At 37.5% G+C, this 13,868-nt stretch overlaps 1 pseudogene; it reads left to right on the forward strand.

The window, feature by feature from the left end:
• The first annotated feature begins 13,172 nt into the window (after nucleotides 1-13,172).
• Nucleotides 13,173-13,498, forward strand: LOC101582585 (annotated as a pseudogene).
• Nucleotides 13,499-13,868: the final 370 nt, after the last annotated feature.

Here is a 13,868-nt window from a genome sequence, read left to right on the forward strand (position 1 = left end):
TTTCAAAACTGATTAATAGGGCAGTTTCAATGATTAATGCACTATACATTGTTATCTTCTTAGTGGTTATCCATAATACAAGATACAGACAGGATATCCTGTCCAAACACTATTAGTACAAATCTTTCTTACTGAGTTAAGCAAAAGTAGCTGTATATCTATCCTAACTATTCTGTATATACAGATACAAAATGGCCCTTTGTATCCCCTTTTTTTGTTTAGTCCTGTGAGAGATGGGTATTCCATTGGCATCTAAATACTATAGGTGTGTAAATTCACAAAACAATACAACACAGTCCAGCAGTCCACAATAGTAGTGGGTTATCTGCAGAAGTTGTTGACTTGAGCCTTTCACAGCTCAGTGTATTAATATGGCTTTACTTCATATACCTCGTTTTTATACTTTTCTGCTGGATGGTTATGACCCAGATAAAGCAAGACCTATATAACAAGAAATGTTAACTTTTGTATCTGATAAGGTCAGTCAAGTACCCTCAGGATTTATCCTATAACCCTGTACTGCAGTTTGCAGATCCTTTGTCAGTGTCAGCCATATGGATGAATCACAGCCATTGCTTGACCAATTTGTTCTCTGTGAAAGCCTGAGAGAATGTTTTTTCTCCCTATGACTCTCCTTAGGCACACTCTACACCATCAATCACATTGCTCTGTGGCCCCATAATCTCCTTGATCAGAAAATTTGGGACATAACTGAGTTACATGATGTTACAGTATAGGTTCTCCTATGTCCTGAGTCTTCACTGACCTTGAAAGACTAGGGCCAAAATGTTGGCTGTCCTTGCAGCCCTTCTATTTCTCTAATTTATGGTCTGCAAACTTAGGTTGTTAATACTCCAGAAAAAAAGCTGTGTACCATTTTCAGTACCCAAAATATTTTCCCCTTCCTCTTTAAAAAAAGTACCTTTTATTGACTTTCCATTATTTGAAGCCCATTTCCAGTTGGTGATTTTGGGTTAACATTACTGCTATATTATATGTATGCTTCATTCCATAAGTTTTAATGGTTTCAAAAAACAACATAACTCTACCTCAATGAAGGATATATACAGAAATGTCTATCTTCAGACCTAAATTTAGCCTTCTCAATTGACCAATGGCATCTGTGGAAACCCCACAGCTACTTCTCTCATCTGTTTCTTCCTCCTATATTCCTACTAACACTCTGGCTACCTTTTTATTGATGCTCACAATGACAGAAAAATCATTACCGTGTGCATCTGGTATTGAGATGTTTTTTAATTCTGTTACTCAGTAGATGTTTCAAATAGCAATCTTTCGGGGTCCCAGCATCTGGAGCAGTTATCTTTTTGGCAGTGCAGTAGAAAATTGGTAGATGAAAATGCTAAGTAAATTGCCACTAAGCAAGAAATCTGTATGTAGTGAGAACGAATCAGATTGGATTCTCTGTAATGAGAAATAATAGGCCAGGGAACAAATCCATTTGCTCTGCACCAAGACAGGAGGTGATGTCAAGTTGTAAAGGAGAGGAAAATCTTATTTGGGCTTATGTTACCAATCTTTCAACTGATTCCTAATGTATCTTAAGAGATACCACAAGCCTACATTAAATAATTTGCATATATTTGAGACTATCTGAGGGGAATGGGGATTATTAAAGCTAACTGTGTTTCTTGGGGATCTATGAGACAAAGGACCAACTGGGTCAACAACTTGTCCTCTGCCAAGTTGCACCATCTGCTTGTTACAGTACATTCCTGGAACTCTGGTAAACAGCTGGCAGGAGAATCATTTCCCCTAACACTGCTCCTTTTATTGGTGATCTATTGGTCAACAACACAGAGAAACATTGTTTGTTAAACCCCAACTCTGATCTCATGATCTTAGGTCCCACTTTTTATGTCAACTGCATAAACCTCTCTTGACATCCCACATATGGGTAGCAAATGGTTTTCAACACAATAATGGCACAAAAAAATAGCACACTGTCTGAAAATGATTAACCTGCACACATTAAAGAGATAAATTCAAGAAAGAAAGTTTCTCTGTGGAGTACTGTGGCCATTTAGGCCATTTGGGGAAAAAAAAAAGGTTAAAAACAGAGAATTTTAATAGATTTAATTTAAACTGGGATGATTCAAGAATTGCAAACAAAAGTGTTCTGCATGCAGCAGTACCATTCAATTTAGAATGAATTGCCTGGTGATTAATTAATTTAGGACAGTACTCACTGAAAAATTGCCACAGATATACATCTGTCAAAGGAATTTGCTACAGATTGTCAAACTTCCACAACATATCTAGGGGACTATTCTCACAAATCTAGGGGACTATTTGCTCAGTAAGTGACCTCTTGTTCTTTTAATTAAAACTGCCCTCACCACCAAATATCACAAGCTCTAGACTAAAAGAAGGAACAGAGTTGATCTAGTTAGTCAGCCCAGAAGGCCACAATATTCCATGTTAACTTCTGGAGAAAATTTAAATGGAAAGTAATCAATCACAGAAACAGCAGAAAAATAAGAACAGCTGACAGTAAGTAATTACTCTGTACTAGACTTTGTTCTATGCACTATGTCCACACTATTTTGTTTAACCTTTCCATAACCCCATGAAACAGTATTTTCATCTCACATGTGAGGAGACTTAAGCATATCTAGTTTGTTTTACAGATAATATCCAGAGAAGTTAAACAAGGTTTTCTCATAGTCAAATAGCCTAGCCCTTGCAAAAGGAGGACCAAACCAGATCACTTGGCCACAATTCCAAGGCACCAAACTCTTGTGCACAAGAACTCCATTTCCATAACTGGTCCTTTTCATCATCTCTCTTGAACAAGCAAGGATCAGTTATCCAGAGATCTGATCTTGGACTGGGATTTGAGCATCTCTTGTCCATATATTTCTTGATTGTACTGAGGAGGACGATCTTAGGAAAGATTATTGTTTTCTTTTTATTAAAATGTGTTTGTAGTACATAATGTTTACATCCTTTGTGGAGAATTGGTACAAGTATACAATACATAGTACATTTGAATTTCTGTTTTCATCTTTTTTCTCCTCACTCCTCCCTGCACCCACTCATGACTCCCTTCTTTTGTTGGTATATGCCTGCTGTACATAATGCTTGTTTTCTTTGTGTTGAATTGGTATGTTCATATAATTTTTTAATTCCTGTTTTAATCCCCTTTCCGTCCCTTCTCCCGTCTCTCCCTCAATCACTTATTATATCCCTTCCCCGTTAAGAAAGATCTCTCAACTTTCTATTATTTATTTTTTGGTTTGCTCGCTCTCTTCTCTCTCTCTCGATACTTAAATTTCTGTATCTTATTTATTTCACTTAACACTATGATTTTGCGGTCCATCCTATATGTGACTCAAGTTCATCTTTCTTTATGGCATAGTAGTACCATTTTAGGTGATCAGTTTCTTCTAACAGGTTTGTTTTTTTTTTTTTTTTTTTTTTTTGCGGAACCAAGGATTGAACTCAGGCTCTTTCACTTGCCAGGAAAGCACTTTTTTCACTGATCCATCTCCCTGGCCCCTTCTACCAGCTTTTAATATCCTTTCTATTGCTGAATTTCTGGGGTTTTGATTATGTGTTTAGGTGTATATTTATTTTATTTATATGTCACTTATATGTATGTCAGATTCTTTTCTCATGCTTGGGAAATTTTCTGCTAGCATGTCTGCAAATAGTCTCTTTATCTCATTTGTGCTGACTCCTGTTTCATTCACACCTTTTAATCTTATATTGTTTTTCTGTGTGTCATCTTGTAGCTACTGTATTGTTATGTCCTGGTTCTTTGTTAGTTTTAAGAGACGTTTCATTTCATGTTCATTAGCTGTACCTCTGTCTTCAAGATCTAAAAGTCTATCTTTGGGACAGCCAGATAGGTCAAGGGACTGAAGCGGTGCCTGTTTAGGCAGAGCACAGAGGACAGAATTCGATCCCCTAAGTGCTGTGCCAGCCCCACCCCAGGGCGTGCGGAGATTGCAATTGAAATTGGATCTAGTGGTGCACACCTGTAATCCCACCACTTCGGAGGCTGAAAACAGGAGGATCACTACAAATTTGATCTACGTAGTGGGACACTGTAGACCCTGTAGACCCTGTATTAAATTCATTTTTTTAAAAAAGTCTACCTTCAGTGGTTTTGCCAGCTTTCAATGGAATTCTCATTTTCTGGATATCTTTTTGAATCTGTTTCATGCACTCTAATTCTTTCCTGTATTGTTCATTCATTGTCTCCATCATTTTTCTATTCTCCTTTTTTATCTATATCTTCTTTAGCTGTTCTGAGCAATTCTTTTACAACTGTTGCTACTTCGTTTTGGACCTGAGAGATTATTTCTTATCTTATTTCTCCTATAGCCCGATGGACTTGTTTCTTTACTTCAATTTCTATCATTTCAGAAATTTCACGTGTGACTTTTCTTTTTTTTATTTTAGAACAAGGTGTACAGGATGTACAGGGTCTCACTGCATAGATCAGACTCATAGTGCTCCTCCTGTTTACAACTTCCCAAGTGCTAGGATTACAGGTACACACCCAGTCTCAATCACTGTCTCAGCACACCCCAGCGGCAGGGCCAGCACAGCAGGCCCAGGGATCAAACTCCTGACCCCTGTTTCTGCCTAAGCAGTTCAAAGTGATTTCAGTACCGTAATAAACATAGTAAAAGGTAGCACAAAGGTCCAAAGCAAAAATCTACATTCAATATGTATTTTGATACTACCTAATTGAATAAATCCCTATACTGTTTTAGATACCAGCTTCTTCACCTGCAAAATGAGAACAATAATAATACCTACTTCAGAATATGCAGTAAGAATACCATGAGATGCCTTTCTTATAAGTGTGAAAGTTTAGTGGATATGCCCTTTTTAACTATAACTATTAACACAACTATAACATACACATATACACATGTGCACACAGCTCTAGCAGTTGTTCCAGTGCAATGACAGTGAACCTTCCAGGAACCTTTTACTGTATATGGATGCATTCAAGAGAGTATGAATTTCCCCACTATTATAATTCAACATCACTTTTTCATTGTCCTGCCTATGAACCTCCTACTTTTCTTGAAATAAGCCTATAGGCTCCCTTATAAATAAATCTGCACCACCAAAATTGGTGGTAAATTAAGAGTCTCCACAAGAATTGGTTGGTAGAACTCATAGCCTTAACTCACATCCCCCAACATGTACCATTTTGACAGGAGATTCTCAGCTCTTTCCAATAATCTTTTGGTATAAACACTGACCTATCTCCTAATGCCCTTTGAAAGTTTTCAAGAGGGTTGTGATAACTGAAGGAAACAAACATATAATGAATAACATGAAACTAACTAATCTGGGTTCCAAGATGTGATTAGTTTTCCGGGTTGTATAGGCCTAAAGCCATTGTCAAAGGATGAAAAGAAGAAAGAGAACATGCTCAGAAGTTCCAGTTTTTAATCTTAATTTTCTTCTCTTGCTGTCTTGGGCTCACCAGTTTTGGAAGAACTAAAATGATTAACCCAGTATTTACTTACGACTTTGACACATAAATCCCTTAGGCTTAAGTGATAAAGGCACCTGTAGTAGCAATAACTCCCTAGGAGAAGCCGCTCTAGTTTGTCAGACTCTGCATCTTTTACTCTGACACAAACACCGAAGTAGGAAGCCATTCATCACTATATGTGTAACATTGTTTTCTGCTCTAGAAAGAGAAAAATCACGTAGACTGTCTCTGACAACATTACAAAGCAAAAGATATACCAAAAAATCTTTTAAATAAAAATATTTCTTTGAAAAAATGATGAATGTGGTTATTTAACACAAAATTTGTGTTTAAAGGATAAAATGTGTAGCCATTTTCATCATCTAAATTACCTATCTGGCCCTGGTAAGCACTAAAATTTGTGAATGTTTGATGAAAGTTCTGTGAGCCCAGTGGTTGTGTTTATCTTCCTTCTGGGTGTCACTAGACCCTGCAAGTATGGGTACCTAGGAGGTGCACAATGACTATTTGTGGGTGCTATAGTTGTTGCTCACATCTCTGATATATTTCTGTAAATTTTCCACCTTATTGCCAGTATACTGCTATTTGGAGAAACACATACATGTACATATGTATGGACTGAGTCAATATTTTTGAACAATTATAGCTTTGCCACTAAAAAGGCCCAGAACATTGGAATAGATCCTTAAATGCTTTGAGCTTTGGTTTTCCCTCAGGAAATGAAAGTAGTATTTTACTCACAGTATTAGAGGGATGAAGTGACAAGGTGTCTAAAGTTCTAAACTATGGTAGGTATTAAACAGTTTAAGAAGAGGGGTTAAGAATTTAGCTACTGCTCACTCTAATTCTTGGTTCATTTGCAAAGCTGCTTCTCACCTTGCTAGCTGCTTATCTAAAGATGAAAGACAATTACCAGAATCTTGCACTATCAGACCAATGTTTCAGTGGGAGGATACTACATCCTGCAGGATTTCCCAGTTTGATGTTGTTTATCAGTAACCCTCCAATGGGAAGTCTAAACTAATTAAATCCTCTTGCCTTTATTTCTCAGTAGGTGAGAGATGATGCTTGTGAACTGCTTCTGATAACAATTCTAAGGTTCACTGATTTGAAAGGGGTTAGTTTCCAATGTTTTCAGGAGGATCAGAGAATTCCTGAAGCATCATCATTCCTTCAGATCCATTTCCTTTCCAATGTTCTTACTGAAAAGTTGCAAAACCAAGAGCATTTTTTAAAAATGGAGCCTGCATTTACTCCAAATAATAACTAGAGCAAACATTTATTCTGGGCCAGGCCTTTTATCTATGCCAATTCAATCCTTACCATCCTATAAAGGAGGTACTGTTATGTGCCCCATTTTATAAAATAAGGGAACTGTGACACTGAGAGTTTAACTAACTTACCCAAGATTATACAGCTAAACTGGATGCAACTGGCATAAAAACCTAGACAAGTTTAAGGTACTTATATATTAATCACCAAATGTAATATTGCCTATAATAATTCAAGTCAATGTCAATCTTTTTTGAAAATAATTTTATTGAGAAACAAATAACAATGAGACAGTTTCAAAACCGATTACTAGCAGTTTCAATAATTAATACACTACATACTGTTGTCTTACTGGTTGTTCATTGTACTAGATGCAGACACGATATCCTGTCCAAGATTTGGCTATCACAAATTGTGCTGCTATAAACATAGGTACACATATATCACTATGATACTATGTTTTCAGTTCCTCTGGGAAAATTCCCAGTAGGGGGATAGCTGGTTTGAATGAGATTTCCAGTCCTAGTTTTCTAAGGAGTCTCCACAGATTTCCATAATGGCTGCACCAGTCTATATTCCCACCAGCAGTGAAGAAGGGTTCCTTTTTCCCCACAGCCTCTCCAACATTTGTTGTTGGGTGATTTCTTTATGGTAGCCATTATTTCTGGGGTGAGATGGTATCTCAGGGTTGTTTTAATTTGCATTTCATGGATGGCTAGTGATGTGGAGTATTTTTTCATATATTTATTCGCTTCACTAATTTTGTCCTTTGAAAAGCGTGTGTTCATCTTGGATGCCCATTTCTGGATTAGGTCTTTAAATTTTGAGGTCCTAATGGTTTTTATTTCTTTATAAATTCTAGAGAGCAGACCATTGTTTGAGTGTTTATTAGTCAAGATTTTTTCCAAATTTGTGGGTTCCCTTTTTCACTTTGTTGTTAATTTCTTTTGATGTGCAAAAACTTCTCAATAACAGGATGTCCCAAGTGTTAATGCTTTCAAGTATTACCAGTGCATCTTGATTTTTGTTCAGGAACTCTTTGCTTATCTCTATGTCTTCAAGAGTTCCTCCTACTTTCTCTTCCAGGAGATTTACTGTTTCTGTTTTAATGTTTAGATATTTAATCCATTTTGACTTTGGCTTAGTGCACTGTGATAGACAAGGGTCAAGTTTTAGGTTTCGACATGTAGAGAGCCAGTTTTTCCAGGACCTTTTGTTAAAGAGGCTATCTTTCTTCCAGTAAGCGTGTTTGGTGCCTTTGTTAAAGATAAGGTGGCTGAGTGTGTTCATAGAGGCTTCTGCATCTTCTAATCTATTTCACGGATCATCAGGTCTATTTTGTTGGCAGTTCCACGCTGACTTTATGACAGTAGCCTTGTAGTATAATTTCAAGTCAGGAATTATAATGCTTCCTGCTTTGTCTTTGTTGGCCAGGATTTCCTTTGCTATTCTAAGTCTTTTCTGGCACCAAACAACTTTTAGGAATGACTTCTCTAGTTCTGTGAGGTATGCTGGTGGTAGTTTAATATGGATTGCATTAAATCTGTGCAGCAATTTTGGGAGTATGGCCATCTTCAAGATGTTGGTTCTTCCTATCCAGGAGCAGGGAATACCTTTCTATTTTCTGAAATCTTCTAAAATCTCTTTTTTCAGAGATGGTAATTTTCCTTGAAAAGATCTTTAACTTCTCTAGTTAGATGAATTCCAAGGTATTTCATTTTCCTCAGTGCTATTATAAGTGGTATTGTTTCTTTAATTCCCCTCTCAGTGTGTTTGTTATCTGTGTAGAGGAATGTTACTGACTTTTGGGTACTGACTTTGTATCCTGTTATGCTACTGAATTTGTTTATCAATTCTAGTAGCCTCTTGGTAGAGGTTTTTGGGTCTTCCAAGTAAAGTATAATGTCATCTGCAAATGATAATTTAGCTTCTTCTTTACCTATTCTTATTCCTTTTATTTCTCTTTCATCTAATGGCTCTAGCTAATGATTCCAGAACTATATTGAATAGGAGGGGTGATAGATGACATCCTTGTCTTTTACCAAATCTAAGAGTAAAAGATTTCAGTTTTTCCACATTTACAATTATATTAGCTGTTGGGTTGTCATGAATGGCTTTTATCAGATTGAAGCAGAGGCCATCTATTCCAATTTTCTGTAGGACTTTGAACATGAATGAGTGTTGGACTTTGTAAAAAGCCTTTTCTGAATCAATTGAGATGATCATGTGGTTTCTAGATTTTGTTCTATTGATATAGTGTATTACATTTATAAATTTGTGTATACTGAACCCTCCTTGCATCCCTGGGATGAATCCTACCTGGTCATGGTGTATAATCTTAATGATTTGCTATATTCTATATGCTCGGATTTTATTGAGGATTTTTGCATCTATGTTCATGAGGGAAATTGGCCTGTAGTTCTCTTTTTTAGTTGCATCTTTCCCTGGTTTTTGGTATGAGTATAATACTTGCCTACAGGAATGATTCTGGGAGAACTCTTTCCTTTTCAATTTCATTGAAGAGTTTGAGGAGTATAGGGATTATATCTTCCATAAATTTCTTGTCGAATTCAGCTGTGAATCCATCAGGACCTGGACTTTTCATTCTCCATAGGTTTACTACATTCCATATTTTCATTGGCTGTTATTGAGAGTTGTTATACCTTCTTGATTCAGTTTTGGTAATTTGTTGCTTTCCAGCAATCTGTCTATTTCGTCTCTGTCTTCTATTGTGTGAGAGTTAAGGTTCTCAAAGTTGCTATTGATAATCTTCTGAATTTCCACTGGGTCTGTGGTAGTTACACACTTTTCATTCCTTATTGGTTGTATCTGAATCTCTTCTATCCTCCTTTTGATGAGGTTAGCTAGGGGCTTATCGATTTTATTTAATCTTTCAAAGAACCAGCTTTTTGATTCATTAATTCTTTGAACTACTTCCTTCGTCTCAACAGAATTAATTTCTCTTTATAATTTCTTCACATCTTTGGACTCTGGGTTTAGTTTGCTCTTTCTTTTCTTGATGTTCAAGGTGCAGCATTAGGGTGTTTATTTGTTCCCATTCTGTTTTCCTAATGTGTGAGTTCACAGGTATTAATTTCCCTCTGGGAACTGCTTTCATTTCATCCCATAAATTCCGGTAAGTTGTGCTTGAATTTTCATTGAACTGTAGATATTGTTGAATTTCTTGTTTAATTTCATCTATGACCCATTGCTTGCTGAGTAGGGTGTCATTTAATTTCCACGTATTTAGGGGTTTTTTTCCTGGTTTTTGTTTTTTATTTCCAGTTTTATTGCACTGTGGTCAGATAATACGCATGGGATAATTTCTGTTTTCTTGCATATACTTAACCCTGACCTATGGACTAGTATGTGGTCTATTTTAGAAAATGACCCATGTGCAGCTGAAAAAAAATATGCATTCATCTGTGGTTGGGGGGAACACTTTGTATATGTCCACGAAGTCCATTTGTTCCAAGCTCTGGTTCAGTTCTGCTACTTCTTTGCCAATTTTTTGTCTGGGTGACCTATCTTTTTGGGATAAGGGGGTGTTAACATCTCCTGTTAACATTGTGGTATTGGATATCAGATTTTTCATGTCCATTAAGATTTATCTTATACAGTTGGGTGCTCCCATGTTTGGTACATACATATTTATGAGTGTCACCTCTTCCTCTTGAATATTTCCCCTAACCAGTATATAGTGGCATTCTTTCTTTCATTTGACCATTCGTGGTTTGAAGTTGAGACCGTCTGAGAATAGGATTGCTACATCTGCTTTTTTCTGAGGTGCTGGGGCATGTAGTATTGCTTTCCATCCTTTGACTTTCAGCATATGAATTTCTTTATGAGTTAAGTGTGTTTCTTGTATACAGCATATTGTTGGATTTTGTTTCCTAATCCACTGTGCCAGTCTATTTCTTTTAATTGGTGAATTGAGTCTATTGACATTGATGGTTATAATTGAGATGTACTGATTTATGATCTACATGTTATTTACCTGCTATTGTTTACTCCTTTTTCTCCTCTGTTTGCCATATTCAGTGGGTTCCTTCTTTTTCATTCATGGAGTGCTGATCATTTTGGTCCCTCTCTAGAACATCTTTTAGTAGTCTATGTAGGGTTGGCTTTGTCATTATGAAATTCATTAGTTGTTCTTTGTCATGGAAGTATTTCATTTTTCCATGAAACTTGAAAGAGAGCTTTGCAGGGTATAGTAGTCTGGGCTGGAATTTTTTTCATAGAGGATTTGAAGTACTTTGCTCCATGCTCTTCTTGCCTTCATGTTTTGTAAAGAGAAGTCTGCTGTTATTCTGATGAGTTTTCCTTTAAATGTGATCTGTTTCTTTTCTCTAGTGGCTTTCAGTATATTGTTCTTGTGCAGGATTTCTGGGATCTTGACTATTATATGTCTGTGTTTTTAATTGTGTTGAAGTTATTTTAGTGTTCTGTATGCTTCAGTTACCTGAATGTCAGATTCTTTCCTCATAGTTGGAAAGTTTTCTGCTATTACTTTTGCCCAAATTCTTTTTATATCATTTGTATTGGCTCCTTCTTTCTCATTGATTAGTCACATGTTGTTCATCTTTGTGTCATCTTGCAGGTGATGAATTATTTTTTCCTGCATCCTAGTTGTTTTTAAGAGATCTTTTTTTACCTTGCCACTAACTGTGACAGTGTCTTCAAGATCGGAAATTCTATCTTCACTTTCACTCAAACGGTTTTGCAAGCTTGTGATTGAGATCTTATATTCCTCTATATCTCTTTGACTCTGCTTCATGCAATCTATTTCTTTCCTGTATTGCTCATTCAAGGAATCTGTCATTTTTCTAATCTCCACTAATTTTTTATCAGTGTCTTCTTGAGAAGCAGTTATTCTTATACTTCAGAAATTATTTCTGATCTGATTTTCTCTATATGTTTCTGCATTTGATTAAGTCAGACACTGTTAATTCAGAGATTTTTTATTTCAGAGGTTTTTTCTCATCTGAGTTCCTCTATATTTTTCTGAGTTGTTTCTTTACTTCAGACATTATTGATTCAAACATTTCAGCTATGTGATTCCCAAATTCTTCTGTACTAGTATCCTCTGCACTTGTTGTAGGTGACCTCGGGGCCTGAGATTACATTTTGCTCTTTCTGTCATTTTATATAGCACTGTCCTCTGACCTTTGGTGTAGAGCTTCTGTGCAGGTATAACCTAAGCACCTACTGAAATTCAGTTGCAGATCTACTAAGTTTGAGTTCATCCAGTTGTGCCTGGCTTGGGTCTTGCTGCTGTGCTCAGCTCCTTCCTGCTGCAGCCCTTGGAAGTGCACCTATTTTGCCCCACTGGCAAGATGTTCTGTTCCTGGATTAGTTGGGTGGTTCTGGCCCCTAGTCTCTCTGCAGGGACTTCAGCTGCAGTTTCACCCCAGGCCTGTATACCAGGCCTGGGCTGGGTCTGTAGGGGTCCAGGAGGTGCAGGGGTACATGAAAGCTCTCCCACAGACTTCCAGGGCCTAGGCTTGGGGTGGGTCTGGAGGGATTCTGAGAGCACGGTGAAAGTTCTCACTCATGTGGTGGTTTGGGGTGACTCTGGAGGGGTGCAGGGGTTCTCAAGAGTGCGGCGGAAGGTCTCACTCATGCAGCGGGCCTGGGCTTGGTCAGGAGAGGTCCAGCAGGTACAGGGGAGCCTGGAAGCTCTCCCACACACTCATTGGGCCTGGGCTTGGACTGGGTCTGGAGAGGTCCCAAGAGGGCAGCCTCTATGTCAATCTTCTATGAGTATTTAAGGTGTGTATCAATAATATGTTAGGCTGAGACTACAATTTAAGAATTATCGTCTATCCCTCAAAGAATTCGTACTGTCATTAGGAAAGTGGCTAGCAATAAACATGTAAGTAAATTGATAAGATGATATAGATAATTGCAGATACAATGAACAAATCACAAGAAGGTAAATATGATAGTGACAGAAAGGAAAATGCTATTTTAATTAGGGTAATCTGGAGACTGTCATAATCACTTTCACTTTGCTGGGACAGAATACCTGATTCTGATATCTGAATATAGTTTATTTTTACTTGCAGTTTTAGATGTTTCAGTCCCTGGTTGGTAGGCTCCAATGCAGAAAAGACACAGTAAAAGGTCCTGGCATAGAGGAAAACTGCTCACATCATGGTAGCCAGGAAGCAAAGAGAGAATGGAGGAGCCAGGGAGGAAGAGATACCTTTCCAGGTCACATTCCCACTGACTTGCCTTTTCCTACCAGGTCCTGCTGATATAGAAGATAGGACCCATGAGCTGGGTCCAGAGGAGCTGGGTCAATCTTAAGAGTCATCTTGCATCAGGTTGCTCTCTTAGGCCATGGTGAAGAATATGGGTCTGCTTCTATCATTTGCTTCAGTAGCTCATTAGGTCCCCAGCAGCCAGCATGGTGCAGTAGATTGAAAGCAAAGAGGCCTTTCAGGAAGCCCTGGCTGGTGTAGGAGATAAACTTGTAGTAGTTGATTTCTTAGTCACGTGGTGTGGCCCTTGCAAAATGATCAAGCCTTTTTTTCACTCCCTGTCTGAAAAATATTCCAATGTATTGTTCCTTGAAGTAGATGTGGATGACTGTCAGGATGTTGCTGCTGATTGTGAAGTCAAGTGATGCCAACCTTCCAGTTTTTTAAAAAGGGGGAGAAAGTGAATGAGAGTTCTGGCAGTAATAAGGAGAAGCTTGAAACCACCATTAATGAGTCAGTCTGTGTTTTCTGAAGAACATAACTATCAGCTAGTTTTTTTTAATTTATAAAAAAAAGTATGCAAATTATCTACCCAGCTGCCATCTGATGATAAATGATAATAAAATATTAATTCTACTCTTATAAAAAAGAATATGGGTTCTTCCTAAGGGTGACTAAGAGGTCATAGATAGGACATGGAAAAGCTGACTGGGGAAATGAGTAGGATCTGTCAATTACAAGATTCCACAAAAACACCTATGTAGGTCTTCTCAGAGCTCCTACAAGATGTGGATGGAAAAAAAAAAAGATGTAGATGGGATAAAAAAAGATGGACCTTCATGGAAAGCCACTATCATCGTGCATGAGTTTAAATGATGGTTACATTTCTCAGACAGCACATG

Source organism: Octodon degus, unplaced genomic scaffold, assembly GCF_000260255.1.
Source record: "Octodon degus isolate 3935 unplaced genomic scaffold, OctDeg1.0 scaffold00055, whole genome shotgun sequence".
Classification (NCBI taxonomy): Eukaryota; Metazoa; Chordata; class Mammalia; order Rodentia; family Octodontidae; genus Octodon; species Octodon degus.